The sequence below is a fragment of the Bacillus rossius genome, chromosome 6 (assembly GCF_032445375.1).
Source record: "Bacillus rossius redtenbacheri isolate Brsri chromosome 6, Brsri_v3, whole genome shotgun sequence".
NCBI lineage: Eukaryota > Metazoa > Arthropoda > Insecta > Phasmatodea > Bacillidae > Bacillus > Bacillus rossius.
Genome location: NC_086334.1, coordinates 59,820,729 through 59,841,002, shown reverse-complemented (window position 1 = coordinate 59,841,002; position 20,274 = coordinate 59,820,729). Strand labels below are relative to the sequence as shown.

Genomic DNA, 20,274 nt, shown 5'->3' with positions numbered 1-20,274 from the left:
ACTGCACGGCGAGGTTTCCCCTTTAGCCTTGTAGTCGGTGCGGTGACTCAGGCAACCCCGAGGTCACCTCTGCCTGCTCTAAGGTATCCACGGCTGATAGGAAGGCGATTGTCGTATGAGGTGTCGGAACTGTTGCCGGTTCTAGTATCCGAGACATGAACCATCAAGTTCACGGAAAGGGTGTGTGATGCGATTATATAGCCTCTCCACACCAAGTGGCAACCCTCTGCCTCCACGTTGGCACCGCTGTTGGGGGAGGATTGTGGTGGCTATGTTGGGAGGGTTCCCCAACCTCTAGTCATAGCACCTCTCTAACTAAAGAGGGCCCTGCCGGGTCTAACTCTGCCGCAGTGCATCCTCAATTGCATGTATGAGACCGGAAATGGTGAAAGGGCTGAATCTGCGGGCAACAGCAGATGCGATAGAAACCTTTCCGGGGGGTTCGACGGCCGAGCCTCGGTGCATCGGTCCCAAAGGGCCCCATAGTGAATGGATTAGGCCCCATGGTAATGGAGTTCGACTGGGTATGGTGGTTGCGGTGTCGGGTGCCCGGGCCTAAAAACGGGCTGTAAACTGCACGGCGAGGTTTCCCCTTTAGCCTTGTAGTCGGTGGAGGTACTGAGGCAACCCCCAGGTGCTTCCTGCCCGGACGCCGTGATTGCCATTTTCCAGCTGGGGTTGGCGGTGTTTGTCCCAGAAGCGTGATGATCCGGTCAAACTACCAGCGAACAGTCTGCCGACGAGACCAAAAGTTGGTCGTAGTACGGGAAGAATCCATCATGTTTGAATGGTTCCCCGCTGAGGTTTTCTTATGGCCCAGGATTCTTGGTGAGGTAGGACTCGTACTTGGGAGTGGTGCCCCGAGTGCTTTAGGGGCAGGTATCAGGGTTCCCTAGCCCATTGAAGTACTGACGTTGTGAGCGACGAGGACAGCTCCGGTAACCAGCCTGGACAGCTGGCAGAGGTTGGGTAGGCCTCCACCGGACCGCGGGTTCGCTGGGTGATTGAGGAGTCCCAGTGTGAGGCGGGAGACCGGGGTAGGCGCCAGAAGTGATACTCCAGAGGGCAAGGGAGCATCCAACTTGCTGGTTAGCTGAGTGGAGTAGGGGGCCGGAGGTGGTGCATAAACTGAGATGGGTAGCCTCAGTCCCTTTGCATAGCCAAAAGCTCTAACGCTCTTCCTGGTTGCGTATGCGGCGTGATCCGCATCCACGCCCATGGGGGCCCCAGGGCGGCAGGGCCTAACGGCTAAGAGCGCTGGGTCATCAAAGAAAAGGGGGGAAACCCTAATTTGTGACTTCTGACTTCTGTTGTAGGAACTCTGTTCAGTGTAATCCGTCTACGTTTCCGTGTCACTGTAGAACGGGACTACCCATCATAGACCTACCGAATTAGGGTTATTCTCTTTGTGCCAAGCTAGACCACATGGACTTGTGCATATTCAAGTCTATGTCATGTGTTCACGAGATGCAGTCAAACTTTATACATCTCTTAAGGTCGCGCATGGTAATTAGCACTAGACATCAAGGCATGTTTTCTTTAATTTATTTCGCGAGCTCGATAGATACGGTAACACTCAACTTGGGGCAGGTATTTTTCGCAAAAAACAAATCTGAAATTTCGTTAGACTGCAAAACGGCAGTAGCTTTTTCTTTCATTGTAATTGGCGGTCGTCTGCAAGAGAAGTCATTGCCTTATTTGCCCTGGCTAGTCGGACGCATTTGCTTCAACACTGTATGGATAAGACTGAAATAAACCCAGCTAACCATGAAACACGATGCAACAAAGGTTTAACACGCAGCTAGTCTGAAATTCTTTTGTAATATTATGCGACAATTTTCGTAATAAATACTCAGAATTATCTCGAAAAAAAAGTATTTAATATATTCATAAATAACCAAAACTATGTGTTGTACAAAGTTATATTATCTTTCTTGTAGTGTTAGAAACATTTCTTGGCAACTGGTTTCTAATAAAATCGTTTGTAAAATTACAGAACTTTTTTCCCGTTTGTAGTATAGAATCATCCCAACATTCGCCCAAAGTCCTTTCGTTTAACCACTTGAAACCATGGTAAACCATGGGAAACCTAAATGGGGATAGATGAACTGGGAGTTGACCAGAGTCCCCAGATATGTAAGTCCAGAGACTTACTGCTAGAGACAGGAAAAATTCACGGTTTCATTTCGCGATAGGCTAAAATCCAAATACTTTAAACCTTTTTGCTGCTTCAATTATCAGACCACAGTTGGTCTGAAGCACTCTGAGCGAATGAATAACCTTCATTAAAGGTGGTATCGAATCACAAGCATTACGATTAACAGGTGTCACAGGTCATTAGCCAATGAGCAGATGTAATTGTCCAGAATACATTGAGGATTGTGGAGTCTATCCTAGAGGTCATTGTAACCGCGAATGTTTCCAGTCCCTACTTACTGCGGTGCCACCTCGCTCCCTCATAGGGCATGTCAAATAACCCGTATTCGAATTACATCAAATGCCTAAACATTTCCAATCCACACTATAAAAAAATATGACGCTAATTCCGCAGTTCAGTACTCAAAGGATGTTGCAGAAAATGGAAAACCCTAAGAAATGATCAATGATGAACGCTTGCCCAATAAACCGATAAAGAAGATTAAATTCTCGGCATTGCGAAAGTTAGAATAGCTGACACGTGGGCTATCAATGAAAATGTCATACTATCACAAATGTGATTACATTACTTCAGATAACAAACTCCAGTTTTGTAAATATAATTACTGCTCACTTAAGAGCATATTTAAATACTCCCGGGTCACGAAGTGCTTAGCTCAGGTTAGCTGTTAGAACACATAGCAGAGTGAAATTCTTTATCAGATGCTTCAGAGAGATTTTAGCGCTAAATAGCATTATTATTTAGGTGTGTTCTGCTTTTACTAACAGAAAAAATTACACCATCTGAATTTACACTTGGAGCTTAACACACTTAAAAAACAAACGTATCCAAAGCTTTAAATTTTCAACTTCTAGAGGGGTCAGTTTTATCTTCATTTATCTTTGGCAGCGTTCCAAAAGATTGTAGGAACACAAACAGCCGCCAGTAAAAGGTAATATACCCGGCGCTTTGGGCAGGATACTCTATTCGCAAACGAACTTTCTGGGGAAAATGCAAAATACGTGGCTTATTTCATTCATTTTCTGGTATCTAAAAAGGGGAGGTCGCTGCGAATAGCTGTTGTTGCTGTAAAGTTGAACATATTCCAATTTACCGCTCGCACCAAGCTATCAGTTGGCTGATATCATCGGTAGCTACTCGAGTAGCGCTGTTTCTGAACGGCAGCTGATAAGGCAGAGGTTTGTGGAGCAGCTTGTGCTGCGAGCATTAGCGAGACGTCCGGCCAGATACCGTTTGTTTTATTGTACATCGGTTCTGGATTCTTCATCTCCTCCAAAACTTCAATTTCCATAGCCACACTTTTATTATTTTTTGTCGCGAATGTCAGCTAGAAGGTCCCGAGCACAAAGCGCAACAGTGGCTCATGGCACATCATCCTGTGAACTGCATGCTGTCCCCACGATACTTCTGTCCGAACGCTGGCGTCTTCTCACATTTTAGCAGCGCCGTCTGAACGACTCAGCGCCAGCGGCTCTGCTCGCCGGTGACTCGCTGTAGGAGAGCGACGGGCGTCAACACCAGCACCGTGTGAACCACCCGTCAGACGTCAGACCAGTCTCCTGAGTTGTCAGGTTTGTTAACTCTGCTGTCCGAGCCGCTGGCGGAGGAAGCGTGACTTCTTCCAAGGCTGCTTGTTGTCGTCGGCCGCGAACCAACTCCTCCGACGGAGCCGGTGTCTCTCGGTGCAGTGGACACGTCAGCATCTGCTCGATTCCCTGACAGTCATCGGTGCATCGCGTCTATGTAGGAACACAGCAGCAATGTCTCTACACAGCTATCATGCCGCGCTCACGCCGCTGTGTTCTGTAGTACAGTCAGATAGACATTAACTTTCCATTCAGGAAATTCAAATATTACATAATACGAAAGTTAAAAAGATTTAAGCAAATACAAAAAAAAAAGCAAATCTTTCTGTCTACTTTAAAACAAGTATGTCAAAAATCTTTGTAACTTTAGCATTAGATTAAAAAAAAAAAGTCCTTTTTATAATATGTCTAAAATATATTATACTTCAGGTAGCTCATGCGTATCATATATGCTATTTTTTTTGTTATTTTCATATTTGTACTGATATGTTAATACAGTTTTTATTTAAATGCATTTGTGACAATTTTTGGTATGTCTAGGCTATAGCATTTATCAGGTTTACTTTGCGTGTACCTAGTTAGTAAAAATGTCTGTGGTTAAGTGTGAGACAAGGCGGTACGCCTCAACTTCGCCACTTAAAATAAGGCAATACAATAAAATAAAAATAAATAAATATGTAGAATACTTCAAACAAATATGCAGCAGCTCGCAGCCGTCGAAGGTGGAGTGGAGGGGGGTGTCGGCCGGCCTCGGAGGGCGGAATCGAACCAGCGACCTCCCGCCGCCCGCAGCCCAGCCTCGCGTGGGACCGCCCTGCTTTGATTAATCACCGCGAGGTGGCAGCAGGGCAAGCGCCCGCGAGTGATTTATCAAGGCGCGGGGAGGGTGCGCGGGCCATTGCCATCTCATCAATTCGTTCGGGACGGTTTCCGGAGGAATGAAAAATCGAGCGCGAGCGAGGAAGGATAAGGGGGGGGGGGGGGGAGAGGGCGCAGGTAGGCCGCGGCTACAGGGTCCCGGCTCGGGCCGCTACTCGCTCGCCGAGTCGAGGGCAACTCGCGCGCGAGTAGGCTGTGCGCACCGACGCCGTCAAGTAACAAAGCAAGAGACAACAGTTATTATCTTTGAAAGATTTGTGCAAAGGGAGTGCATGACTTGATGTAAGCTTGTGGACATACGCCATTGCTAAGCACATGTATGTCTGTAGAGGAAAACTACTGTTTACAACAACAATTTTTTGCTTAATTTGTGTTTTTGTCTTTTGGTTTTTTTGTAGTTTTCTTCTACAGACATACATGTGCTTAGCAATGGCGTATGTCTAAAAGCTTACATCAAGTGAAGACAACAGTTACATATTTTATGTTTAAAATCTTAGCTCTCGGTGTAAGGCACTTGGTAGAAATTACGTGCATGGAACTGAAGTCGCATGGAATGGAAACGGATAACCACAGTGCTGCCTTCTGTGGCGGATGGCACGAACTAAAGTTTAGTGAGTTATTAACGAACTAGTGAATTAAAAAAAATAATGTCGAAAATTACGTCAAAAGCCGGGGTTTAGTAATTTTTTCAAGGTTTATTTTTGCTTTTATTGGAGCTGTTTCATTATAGTATAATTTAAAACTTCGCTCTGCAAATGGAATGATTCGATATCCGACGTAACTGTCCCAACAACGAATTATAGCGGCGGGTGCGGAAACTACATGTGATTCGCGTCCAGAAAAGTATTTTAAAATAAAAATTTACGTATATTTAACACGCTAGACATTATTTTGAAGACGTTTACGTTAAATTTCGTGTTCGAGGCTTTAGTTTCGTATTATAAGTGTATTTGAAATATGAGAACACATGATTTTGGTCGTTATCAAGATTAGATGTTACACACCTCTAGCTATTACTGTAAGACTCGCTCATAATTATTTTCAGTTCATACCTAGGTGTTGACATCAGATCAGACAGAAGCATGCGGCACGAAACAGGGATACCGGATACGGAATCAACCCTGGACTAAAGTCAGTGAACATTTCGGTAAACCGCGAGACACAGAAATAAGAGCACCTCTGGCCAGGTTTCGCACTCGAGCCTCTGGAATACGAGTTAACGACCTGACGCTGTCTCACTTTACTCTGATACAGATAAAGATAATCTACGCAAGTGACCGTGCTGAAAATAAAACGATTTTTTTTTTTTTTTTTTTTTTTTAACTGTTCAGCCAATGTAGCGCGTGTGTCAGGATATTTTTCTGCAGCTCTTCCCCCCCCCTAGATTAATATCATTGAATATATATAATATATAATATACGTTATATATGTTCAATGCTAATATCGACATGAAAATTGCAACTATACACTAGGGAACATTCATTCAGCGACAGTGACACAGAACACTTTTTAAAGTCCCGTGATTGGCACCAGTTAAGGGTTCACCGGGCCTGAGCTCCCATGAGGCATGGGGACATGGGGACATGTATGTCATCACTGGGTGACATGTTTGCCGACCCGAAGGCAAGCTCAACGTCCTCCTCCCCACCCAAGGAAGGGTGGATCTGGAGTAAACATCACAGATCAGTTGTATCCAGAGCTAAACTCGCTGGACCATCAGGCTTGGAGATCATGTCCCCTCCACCCTGCTCAGCCCGTGCGACACTTGACGCCACCACGAGCTCTACAACAGGTCTTCGCAGGAGAGCCAGTTCAACACGTCACCCAGTACTAATCAGGCAGGCTCAGCCTGTCCCCCTCCCCCCCGGATCAACACAATGAAGCATAGAAACAGGTAATCTTTCGGCCAGAACACATTCGGTACTACCCTGTGACTCCAGGCCAGTGTCTGGCCAGCTATTTACAGTCTGGATTACTGGAGTCCCCAGACAGCCATGTTATCACGCTATCTTGCCTGCACAGGGGGCGCCAATGTGTTGGATTCGCAAGTAGAGCCCGCAGAAATGCGCGCCAGAGGGAGGGGGGAGGGTGATCAGAGAGTCATGCGCCTAGGTTTTAACCTACACGAGTCATCTCTGCATGTGATGCTTGTGTGTTGTATACTGCCCAGATTTTGGTATATTTGCATACAATAAGAAGAAAACTTAAAAAAAAAATGTACAGAAAGTTTTTTCACAAAACAAAGTTTTGAAGTTTGCGTTTACTAAACCAGTTTCACGGTCACGACTTTGCAAGCGCAAGCAGACCCCTCCCCCCCCCCCTTACCACTCCCAAAGGTTCCACGCTCATGACCGCAAGTGTATATATACGTGACTGGATACCGGCATGTGTCCACGTAACAGTATCTCGAACAATCCAGATCTTGTACGGACTTAGGACCAGGATAAGATAACCAGTCAGGTACTGGAAGCGTTCCTGCCGGGGTGTACCGACATGGGAAATGGAGTCGACCTTTTGCAACCACTGCGGGTGACAACCGATCCCAAATATCCCAGCCCGCACTCGACATGTTACAGTCTACCAACGGCATTCACCAACGATCTCCGTTTACTCGAAAAGCCACGCCGGTGACAGTCGAGGTAGCTGTGATATCTCCTTCGGGCGGAGAGATTGAGCACCTCGCAAGCCACTTATGCATGAGACGGTCTAGAACGTGAGCTGGCAAAGGTGTTCCACGAATACTTACTTACCGCTGCTGGTAGGTTGCGAGGCTTGAATCAAATGCTTCATAAAATATATGAACGCAATCTAATAATTGTTCAATCTGACAGTATGAACGCTCAACAGCGAGAACACAGCGAGAAAATCACGTATAATATACGTATAGGCTAGGCAGACGTTAGCGTTGCGTGGATGTAATTAATTACTTGAGTTCTGATATTAAGGGAAATCATTTATTGATAGGCTAAGAATCAAACCCTAATAACTTAGCTTCTGCCATTGGCCCACATTTTATCCGAAGGACTCTTGGCCAACTGGAAACTGCCAACAAATGATGTATGGATTCACAAGCTACCCAGGTGAAACGTCTCACATGTGAACAGCTGGTGAACGTGACTAGTCAGTTTCCCGAGAACATGGAAGACTGTGATCCTAGAAACGTCTACAGTCCTTTTTAATTACACGCGTCCTTTACTGTAAAGATGCAACATTAGTGATGTTATGTTGTTGCAGTGGTTTCCATGTCGACGCTAACTACACTGAAATTTTTTTTTTTGTAAATGGAACATAAATATTGATGTAAAATTACAGAAATTTGTAAATTTGCACATTTATTGGAAACAACTGTGCCTATCACTACAAAATAGTGTTTGCAGTAATACTAGGTTTGGATCCTTACCCGGGCGTTTATGCTTTGTGCTGTACCAGTACCTGTGCATGTTAATAAGTATTCGATCATCTTTTCATTGTTTAAAAAAAATATATGTTTGAATGAAACATCGATTAAAATACATTATTATGCGACAATTTTCGTGAGAAATGCTCAGTTTTATCTAGAAAAACGTATCTCAAATGTGCAAAAATTAAACACAATCATGCGATGTACAGAGTTACAATGTTGTTCTTGTAGTATTACAAACTATTTCTTGGCAACTGGTTTCCGAAGGAATCTTTTGTAAAAGTACAGGAATTGTTTCATGTGTACGTGCGTTGTTTAGTTTTGAAAGTTTCCCTTTGACGACACAGGTGCGTCTGAATGTGGATCAGGACTCGTGTCAGTTCGGCGTCAGCTAAACCCACTCGCAAGGAAAGGGACAGGATGTAGAACCCGCGCGGAGCATTAGAAAGCGTGTTCGACCGCCGGCCACAGCGACCCTCGGCGGGAGAAACTGCGTGAGCCGGAGTTCTGCCCCTTATCAAGATGGCCGCGCTTCTGAGGATTACGAACCACAAGTGGCGCAGCGCTCGCCACCGAACAGCTGACTAACTGCCGGCTCGCCGGACCAGCTTTGGCGTCGAGGGTCGGACTGAAGCTGGGTTTACGGTTGATTTCCTTAAGAATTATAACTTAACATCGAGCACACGATTAAGTCAAAACTACATTTTCCAGTTTATGATTGACATAGAAGTCGTTAATTCTAACCAATCACAGCACACAGTCGAAACGGAGAAGCAGGTTTGAAATAGGTTATTGCAACGTTACTGGTATTTATTTATTAATTTTATTAATATTAATAATATTACTAGAATGATGAATGGTTTAATAAAACTAAACAATCCTTAATCGTACAACTACACATACCGTAGTAGGAATAATAGCAAGGATACTCTTTATGTAATTTCTATGATAACCTATTATTTATTACCATAACATCTATAGGTATTGAACATTCCATAAAATGATTAATTAAATTATTAATAATATTAAATTGAAATTCGTGTCATGAGGGTTGATTATTCTCTGGATCAATTGCAGGAATTAAGGTTGGCACAGAAATACAAATTCAAGAGTTTATTATTAACAATTATTAAATCCTTTTGCTTTCATTCACTGTGTAGGTTGTTAGAATTATTAAAGTTATTATCATATTTGAGGGTTCTATGAAAATTATTTATTATTACCACGGCTATTAACTCAGGGTCAGCTTCGAGAAACTATTAAATCAGACCTCTGGTTTTCGAATTATACTTTCCAAACTGCAAATGTTGATATTCTATATAATTTAACTGAATTTACTCAAACACATATAATGTTTCTAATTGGATGGAAATTCATGTTCGGCCTGGAGGATTTAACATGTATAAATGTCCAGGATGATGTTTCCAATCACGTCCCTTACGACGCGAAAAACGTATTCGCTAAATACGTAACTGAACTGTCAAAGGATGTCACAATTAATACTCACAAAAACTATGTGACGTCTGGTGAATTCTTTTACATATATATAATAACACTGAAGTTAATTCTTACATGTTCAACCACTAAAATAAGTGGCGTATTGGTTACAACCATACGATGAAGACTCCTTATTTTACATTCTCCTGCTAACAATTAGAATTTAATTAATCTCCCTGACCTGAACCGGCTGCTAATTGGCTGAAGAACATATAAAACATATGGCCTTCAGACAACAACCCGCGGCAAAGAACCAGGTAAGATATAATTAAATTTAAAAGAAAAATAATTAAGTTTAAAAACCTACTTGAACCCAAAGATATTACAAAAGTATTAAAAAGTTGTGCTGAAAACAAATACAATAACAAACAATATTATAGGTTAGTGTTCGAAAATAAATATCTTCAACTGTTATTATATCGTCATACTGGAGCAATTAGTGTTTGTAAAATTTAGTCTATAGCTGTAAACATACAAATGTGGAAAATAAACATAACATAATTCATTACTCTTAAATAAAAATAAATAATAATAAACAGAATTACTGTGTGGGAAGTCTTGTTACCGCACATTATTGACAAATGGGATATCTATTTTTCGAAATGGATGATGATTACAAATGACAAATATACGAATTCTAACCCAAAATACTGCCTCGCTCGGTCCAATAATAAGACATAAACTTCCGGTTGAAAGGTTCCGGTTTGTTGTGATTGGTCGCTTCCCTTAAGTCTTAACGAAAAATATCAAATATAACCATTTCTGTTAAGTCTTAAGTCATCATATGGTTCGCACACGACCCGTCAAAATTCACACACGACAATCATAAACCATTCCACTAGTTTACATAGAGTCATATGGTAAGTACACGACTAAGTCTTAAATCTTAATTCTTAATTTTCAATCGTAAACCCACCTTAAGTCTTCAGCTCGAGGGGAGGAAAGCCCCGTGCTCCAGCGTTGCCAGACGTACGAGAAATCTCGGATGAGAACAGTGCTTACATGAACTTCAAGTAAGTTTTCACGTCATAGCGAATTATTTCAGAAACGTTAGGATTTATTGTTCTAAGAATTTCTCACTTAGGGGTGTTGAATCATATGTTTCATCTATATTGTCACCAAACTTTAGTTCATATTGACTCCTAGAAGTATTGAAAACAGGTAATTGTTAGTTAAATGTTTAAACTCACACAAAATACGCTAAGTATGTATATTTGTAGGATTCCATGCCTTGGTAATGGAAAAAACTAACATGTTTTATCCTTAAATTCCAGAATTATTTCTCCGTGAATGTGAATAAAATATAAATACACCAAACACAGTTAAATTATTTATTACTTTTAGTTTATAAGGACAGCTGTATAATTTTTATTTTAGAAAGGTAAAAAAAATTTGAAACAATATGGATATTTAAGATTTATTGTTTTATAGCCTCACACTACATAAATGACCAAGGGGGTTCGTCCCCAAGGTCCCGAGTTTAATTTATTTAATCATCCCGCCATTTTAAGTCATAACTTGCATTTAACATGGCGTGGATTCGAGCCCTGTTACTGTACTGCCTTTTACTAAAACTGCAACACAATATTTTTTTTCAACGATCAAACCTAAACTCTGTAGATACCAATACTAGAGGTTATGGGCGGTATTGTGTCCACGACTGATACCCGGTTCCGGCAGTAGGATCTCTGGCTCTGTGATGAAAATACAGACAGTGACGTACCCTTCTTAAGTATGGGGTGATTCAGAAACGGTTCAGAGCGAGTATACACTGTAATTTTTTAAATTTTATATTCGTAAGCTTAACTGAAATTATGATGTAAAATTACAGAAATTTGTACATTTATACGTTTGCATGAATGCAACTGTATCACTACAAAAAATTTTTTTGCATTACTACAAGGTTCGGATTATTGCCCGGACCCAGCTTCGCATTGCCCCAGTTCCTACATTGGATAGAGTTGTTTGAAACACGTTCCCTGAATAACTTCCCAGTGTTAACTGCGCACTTTAATAACCATAGTAAATATATAAAGTCAAATTGTGTAAATAATAGATTAATCTCCCCGTGGTTTAGAAATATTATGATTGTATTAAACATCGATCAATATCTAAAAATTTTCGGAAGCGTTTTGTTGTTTCCAAAAACGTATTTCGAACATGCAGCGATGTGGTGCAAAAATTGACGGTAGTGTTCTCGTAGTATTACAAACTATTCCTTGGGCACAGGTTTACAAAGGAATCTTTTGTAAAAGTACAAAATAATGTTTTTTTTTTGTGTGTGTAGAACACAACTATACACAGACGTGAATTTACAATTTTTTTTAGAGGGACTACTTAAATATGTTATTACACTGTGCACAAACCACACACTAACAAGAACAGAGACGAGCGGTCGGCTAGCCGGGGGCGGCACGAGACACCGGGTCTGCGAGCCGGGGGCGGCGTGTGGCCTGCACCGCCCCCGGCGGCGGTCTTCCAGCGGTCCGCTCATCCGCCGCCCACCACAAACAAAACAACATATCTGGACTTTTACAGAAGATTCCTCTGGAAGACGGTTTGCCGACAAACAGTTTGTGCTACTACAAGAACAACATTGTAGCACATGGCTACGATTGTTTTCGCATCTGTGACATGTGTTTTCCGAGATAATACTACGTAATTCTTCCGAAAATTGACAGTTAATTTTATCTTTTAAATGATGTTTAATTCAAGCAATTTTTTTTAATATTCAAACCATGTAAATGATAGTCAAATATACAATGATTTGACGTTGTTCTTGTTTTATTATGCTCATTGGTGTGCGCAGTTAATACTGGTACTGTTTATAAATAACTTTAATTATTTGAGGTACTGGGACAGCAGATTGCATAATTTCCCGGGTAAGAACCTGAACCCAGTATTACTGCGAATACTATTTTGTAGAGATAAAGTTGGTTTCATGTTAAATGCACAAATATACAAGAATATTTCTGTTTTATTTTACAAAAAAAAAAAAAAATTGGTTGTCTGTAAAGTCGGTTTACAAACGATAGTTTAACGTGACAACGTCATAACAAAACATTGATGAAATGATTGCATACTTTTATGAATAAAATTGAATCATTTTTATTGAATTATTACTATTTTGTATGGATACAAAGAAGGAGTGAAATGAAATCTACAATTTAATTGATAAATTTACTTTTATTTGAATTTTTAATTCAAATATGTTTATTACTTTAACGAAGAGATTATTTTAACTATAACTTTTATACAGTTTGCTATTTAAGTTCTTCCAATCTGTGTTATTCTGTTAAGGATAGGACGATGATAGGAAAAGTATGAAACGAATGGGAGTGTTTCAAGTTTAATGTGCCTCGAAAAAGTCAAATCGATGGTTGTTCCAATCGAGTGGAAGAGAGATAGATGCGGCGCAAGCGTACAATAAGCGTAACGGGAGAAATCATAACGGGACAATGTGCGTAACGGGACACTTTTTCGTGCGTGCAGCCGGCGTTCATCGATTTATTAGACGTTGTCACGTCAAAGAAAAAAAGAATGCAAGGACCGTCACGGGTTCGATTCCCGGCGGGTTGTTCTCGGAGTGCTGTGCTGACCTCGATGTCACAGAGCCCTTCCTCCTCGGTGGGTGTGGCAGCTGGGAGCAGGGGGGTGGTGGGGTGGAGGCGGGTTGCAGGCGTCCCCCGCGAGACGCGCTGCATATTCATATCCCGGGGAGGGGGAGGGAGCAGGAGGGAACACAATGCGTGAGGCTCGTCCAGGAACCCATGACTCACGGGGTGTTGTCGCGACACGCAGTCCCCCTTCCCCGGCCGGCCTCCTCAGCCCCTACACAGCCGAGCGCCTCGGTGACATTAGAGAGGAATGTACTCGCAGTACCCAGCACCATGCACACGCCTTGGAATGGAAGCTGTCGATTAAAAATTTTCAACAGTAGAAATCTAAAAAAAAAAAAGTTTGTTTACATCTGCGAATTTATGCAATCGTACACTGACTGTATTTGGATGATTTGTCAGTGATTTCGAATGATTCTGCAGAGAGAACTTACATCACCGATTCCCAGTGGAGTTCACTAATTTATTCACTCCCATGCACTTGTTCTGCCAGTGTTGTTTCGAAGACTTTCCAACTGTGCGTTAGGTTACGATTCTATTTCGCAAAGGGGACAGCAAAAACCGCAATACGATGGGACATATATATAAATATATATTCCAAACAGTCATCAATACAGCACCCAAGGCGGGGCTTTGTGGACTCCCACGTCGGGGTACAGCTGACTCCCAGCCGGCCGGCCGGGAAGGGAGGCCATGGGGCTGGGACAGGTCCTCCCTTCGAGGGCACCCTTCGTCCTGTCCGCGGCGGGCGGCGGGCCGAGCGACGGCTGTCGGATTTGTGTGACAAACGACGAGGTGCGACACCCTCGCGAAAACTGCCCCCCACCTGCCCGCCTCCCCGGCGGAGTCCGGGTCGCCTCGCTGCGCCGAGTCACCCGGCCGTCATTTGTCACGCCGGCTGATACGCCCGTCCCAGAGCCCGGGTCGGGGCTGCGCGTCCCGTCGGCAGCCATGTCGGCTAGGCGCGACATTCTGTCTGGTAGCAGTTGCCCTCCAGGTGCTCGTGTACAAGCCATTAGAGGCGGCACAACCGTCGCGATCAGACATCGATGACTGTTCCATCTGACGGTATGGTGGCTGTAGTGTTCTGCGCAGGCGCAAGTATATAAACAATTTGTCAACAAAAGGCATGCTTTAGTTTGTTTGTAGCTGAATGGTTGAAGACTTTCACTTGCAAAGACGGCATATTTTAATTTATTTTCCCTTAATATTGAGCTGGGTGCTGATCGATCTATTTTGAAATCCATCTTCAAAGGAGTATCGCGGCAACAATTTTATTTCAAGAATGTGGGAAGAAATAACGAAACAAAAACTCAGCGTTAAGCTATCACGAGAAGATAGTGTTAAGATGTCGCGCAGTGTCTGATCCTGTGTGCGCCCAGCCTTATAGAAGGACGAGACGATAGAGGGAGACGGGAGTACCACGAGTAGACCAACAGGCCTCGGGCAAGGTCAGACACGATGCTCACTGGGGAATAGTCCTGGTTCGACCCCCGCTGGGAACAGTTGGAGGCGAGTGGTTCGGCGACTCCGTCGCTGTGGGACTTCCACCGGGAGGAACTGTGAGTGGTTTTCCTCCGCGATCGCCGATGGCGCACATCCTTCCAGCAAATGTTTCTGACTTTAAAAAAAATAAAAGCAGAGCTGGCGAGCGTCTCAGGCATGCAGGATATGTCCTCTCCGATTGTCCACCACCCCCCTCCCCCTGCCCGGTCCCACGCCGCGGTAATCACAGAGCGATTATGTCATTCGCGCGAGCAGGCGTGCAGGCGTGGAAGGCGAAGGCCATTTAACGACGCGTTGTTATTTTTTTCTTTCCTTGTTTTTGTTGGCGTCCTCGCTTCGCGGTATGCGGCGTTAGTCGTCGGATGGTGCGTTCAAGTCTCCAGCCTTGGCACATGGGCGTTCACCGGCGCGTTCCGCCGGGGTCCGCAGTTTCCAGCCAGTCACTCGGCATGCAAATGGCCCCCGCGAGCACGCCGATGCATAACTCACAAGTAAATAAACGCCGTCGCTGAAACAGCGAATTATGCGATACGAAACCCTCTTGACTCGAGGGAGCTGTATTATAATTAGCATGGCAGATCACGGAAGACAAGAGGGACAAGCTATTAACACGCTCGCTGAAAGGGCGAACGAGACCCCTAATGCATTCCGCAACAAGGAAGTTGTCACGAGAGTTCGAAAATGTCGTAAAAAGAAGTAGGGCCTACTTGTACGAAGGAGGCGTAATTGCCTTGAGTTCAAAAGATGCAGAAAATGACTAAACACAAGCCCGTTTGTTTCGTCTAGCAAGTACACGCAGATATAAAAGTACTTCACTTAATTGGCCCGCCCAGTCAGTGGTTTGTGTGTTGGTGTAGTGGGGTAATAAATGCGACTAAGTGCGCGCTCGCTGGTATTTCTATGTCTCTAAGCACAAGGCTCTGAACTGGTGCACTGTCTTTTCGTTGTGCATAAGACTACTATGAAATTCAAGCGGTAGCAATAACATTTAATGATGAAGAAATAAAGATAAAGGTGTTACGCGTGGCCCTTGAATGCTCTCAATAATCTGCACCAGGCGTTTCATGTCTAAAAAATATTCTGAAAACATGCGTTTTTAGCCCTTTCACTCTCCTAAAAATACAATTCGAAAAGGAAAAAACGGAAACAAAACTCTTCATCCGCCGTAGTTGCATATTTAAATAATTTTTGTAAACGGACACAAATCGTATATCTTGAGCCATTTCCAAATCGCGTGATTTCTTCTGACGCTTCGCACACCGTATGTGCGCCCAGATAGACGGGGTCCCCGAAGTGCCAGAGTTAACTTGACCCACACATGTGCTCTTACAGAGGTCTGCCATATGCGAGAAGGGATGGGTTAAGGATTAGGTTTTGCGACTCGTCGACAACGAAGACACATACGACCTAAGGGGTTGGGGAAGGAAACAGCCATTGCCTGTTTGAAGGAGGCATCCCAGAATTTTGTGCGATGGAAAACAGAAATCCGTAAGGACGGATAGAGTCGTCCTGTGATTACGACAATGTAGCGTTGCAACGCCTCGCTAGATCTAGCAAACATTAATTACCTTTTTCGACAAGGTAAAACAATCATGAATATAAAAATTCACTATATCGTTGATCTTTAGTTAACCCCCGAAAACTGCATGGGAAAGGATACAAGATTAATGAGCATTTTTTTATTTGTGGTTTTAAACACTGACATTTTGCTAGTTTATTTTTTTTGGCGGTTCAAAGCAATGCTTCCATAATTGAATGCAGTCTAGCTATTTATTTTCCATGCCTGAGACACATACTTGCCATTTTCCTCCAACCACCGTGTGCTTGCCGAATTCCGCGTTTCTCTCCAAGCTCATGAGAGTTGCAACTGCGCCTGTTTTCTCCTCGTCCAGAGTTTATAGGCCTGAGAATTATTTTCCGTGCTTGAATACTTTTACTCAACGGTACAAGACATCGCTTGAGCTGGAAACGACACTGTAGCTTCTCACGGTTGCCAAAAAAAAAATATGTGTACATAGAGTAATCTGTTCGAGAGAAGCCACTGAACTTAACTCGGATTAGGTTGGTGTTCGGTAGGAAAGTTGGGTTTGATTCCCTGCACGGAGCAAGAAGATTGAACAAACGGTTTCCGATCTATTAACTTTGAAAACCATCTTCCATTAAGCTCACAGAAGAAAAAAAAAGTGGGAGAAGTGAATAATGTGCAATATCCCCCCCCCCCCCCCCCGCTAGTGATAAAGTGCTGCCAGAGACATGAAGCAGGCGCTCTCTCTGGGAGGCGTAGCTAGAAGCCTGACCTTGGGCAACCTGCGGGAAGAGCCTGCTCTGTCCCCCCTCTCCTCCTGAGGCTGATGGGGCCGTCAGGAGTCGAACACACGCCTCTCCCCGGCACAGGTTCAAGGACAGCCGCGGCGGCGGTCACAGCTCCGCGCCCCACAGCTAAGAGAGCCCGAGTCCAGATTCCGCGATTTTACATCTACTAGCCGTGCGCCCTATGGAAATTGCAATTGAAAAATAAAATAGTTTAGAAAAGCCGCTTGTCCGCCTATGGTTTCGAACAGACATAACTGAGCGATACATGAACCTGACATTGACCAACATGCTTTTCAGAAATATATTTTTTTCTTAAATTAAAAGAGAAAACCCTTGAAATGATAAATTCCTCTAATTAAGAGCATAATATTTCTCAAGATTATTTGATGCTCATTTTTGACGAAGTACCAAAAACGCTGATACAACTGACTTTTATTTATGAACAGAAGCATAAACACCAATTTCCCTGTCTCGAAAGGAAGCCGCTAAGTTTTCCTATGATAATACTTTTACACCCAAAAATGCGATTCTTCAAAGATAAGCAAGCTATTCTTGATGGCTCTCTATTTTCTCTCATTGGCTGCTGTTCCTCTCATTGGCTGCTGTTCTCAAGACAAGGCATTTTAGTCTTTAATGACCTCTGTGCTTCGACCAGTCAATTTCTTTTGTTCTGACTACCTCACGGCGTAGTAAAACAACTGGTCTCCAATGCCGTAGACGTCGCAAAAGAAACACACGGAGTTTAACTAGCTAGATGAATCACGAATTTTTTTTTATGTTCTAAACAATAATTAAAGAAAGGTAAAACTCGCAGTTTTGTTTCACGATGGCCAAATTTCAAACAGTGTTACATCTTGGCTGCATATACGATTGGCACACAGTTGAACGACAGGACTCTGATCCACCCAGAATCCCTTAAGAAAAATCAATACGGAGCAACGTAGTCAATACATATCTCTCAAGAGACCGACCAAATCACTTGGGATCTTTTTCTAAGTTTATTCACCGAGTCATCGCTACATTGATACAATGTGATTTTGAGATGACTTCGAGGATGTAAAGATTAACTTAAGATGTGCCCTTAAAAGGTACGCAAAGTGGGCAAGGTGAGCAGGTTCTAATTTTTTTGATTTACTCTTCTCTCTCGTGACTTGAGAATGACCTTAAGGGACATAGGCCTCTCCATTTTGCCATTTCAAATATTTTGATACCACTTGCAATAAAGCTTCCATGGTATTTTCTTCTTTTTTTTCTTGGTTTAACATGGCATGGGACTTAGTTTTGGCTACATGTTGAAGTCAATCGCCCGCTGGAAGTAATAAGCTGTTTCCTCGCAGTGCTTACAGAGCAGAGCCTTTTACAAAAAAAAAAAATATGGCCGTAACAAGTTACAGGAGGTCTGGGAGATATTGGTTTATGCAATGACATACCAAATATTGGATTAATAGTACGAAATTATAATTATAGCAAAAATATGAAAAAACATCCGATATGTTGGGGCTTAAATCTTCGCAGTGCAAACATCGCATATACTAAAAAAAATATCCAATTTTTATCTTAAATAAAATGATTTATTGAAGTAGGTAGCTTAATGAAATAATTCCATTAAAGTTGAAAGATTGTCGATCGGTTGAGGCGAGGAAAACTGTAAGTAGTGGAGGATACTGAACGAGTGCCGTGTCTGCTCTGCGCGGGAAGAGAGGAGCGTGTGGGGGGAGGGGGAAGGTGATGCATGGGCGACCACGCCTCCGCGCGAGCGGGCGCCCCGACAGCCGCAGACAGCGCCGTTGGGCGTCGACCCACTCCAGGGGTCACGCGCCACGCGCGTCGCCGTGACGTCACTGCCGCCCCCTCGCCTCCCCTGTTGCTGGCCTCGCTCGGGTCGTCCGGATCACATCACTCATTCGCAATCAGCTGTAACTATGTTGTTAGTCACACATCCTGGCATCTTCAAATGTACTCGGTAAAACTTATACATGTAATAGCTTACTTTAAAAATTACCTGTGACTAGGTACTTCTTTAAGATTTTTTTTGATTTAGTCCATAAATAATTTTCTGTTTCAAATATAAGTCAACTGATACATAAGTACAATAAAAATTTAGTTAGATGGTTTATTTGTTTGGAAACATTTATATACATCTTCTTTACTTCGATGGTTGACTAGATCTCTTAGCTGGCCTTGGATCATCCTGAGCCTGTTAACGCAGGGAGAAACAGTGCGAACCAATCATGAGCAACCTAGGCCAACGAATGAAAAGCATCTGACCTTGGTATTGGTAAATGAACACGTTGTTGGGGGTTTGTGTATAGGGAAAGTTAAGACTACCTGTAGTTTGTAAACAAAAACAAAAAAAAGCCCGTGGCTACGAAGGTTCCAGCTATTAAAACGTAGTTTTGTAGTTAGCTAAATGCTACGGGTGAAACAGTGACCTCACTGCTTATTCATGATTGGTCGTTCTGAGCTCAGTATACCCCCAACTGAGTGTTGGCAGGTCATACCAGGAGCGTGCAGAAGATGTGCGTGGAAGAAAGTGAACATCAACACGCATTGAAACATTTCACCAACCGGGACTGCTAAGAAAACATTTTTTCAAAAAGTGAAGATACGAAATAAAACATTAACCATTCTTGAAGGAGCATGTTGTCAGCACACCCAAATACTAATCTGGGAGTCATGAGTTCGAGTAAGATCTAGTTAGTTTGCAAACTTAGTTTTAAAATAGCCTCATAGAGAAGTTAGTACCCTATAAAAAAATAATTAAATGTACAAAATCCAAATCATGCGGATTATCTCCAATAAAAAAGACGTGTGCTGGGGAATGTTACAGCTAGTTATGTTGTACTGCGGCATTCGTTGGCGAGGTACCCTGGTAGTGTTGGCTGTGCGTATAGACAGCATAACGCACAACTGGCTCGTGATAAACGCCGCAGATAGCAGGGCGGTATAGCGATACAAGCGTAAACACTAATGTCTACCGAACACCGCTTGGTTAGTCGTTCATCAAGCGTTGAAGTCTCCAGCCAGCAAGCCTCTCCCTGGTTCAGTGACCGACTGCTCTCGCCTTCAAGCCACCAGTGCTTCATTCTCACGGGCAACGAGAACCACTCCGGCATGTTTATAGGCTATCAATTATTAATAAACAGTTTGAAACTAATGTTGAATAAATATGAGGAACAAAGGGGAAGTTGCTGAATCCAAAGACGTTTTATCTTTACGAGCTACATAAACAAAAAATGGCATAAAACAAATAATGTACGAGGCAATCATAAAAGTAATTCCGGTATGAAAAAAAAATGGCTGTGAGATGAAACGAGT

At 43.0% G+C, this 20,274-nt stretch overlaps 1 protein-coding gene across 3 annotated transcripts in view; it reads right to left on the bottom strand.

Moving 5' to 3' along the window:
* LOC134533239 (SOX domain-containing protein dichaete-like) overlaps positions 1-20,274 on the bottom strand; it is a 507,415-nt gene that overhangs the window by 143,367 nt on the left and 343,774 nt on the right. The gene's annotated exons all lie outside the window — the stretch shown is intronic.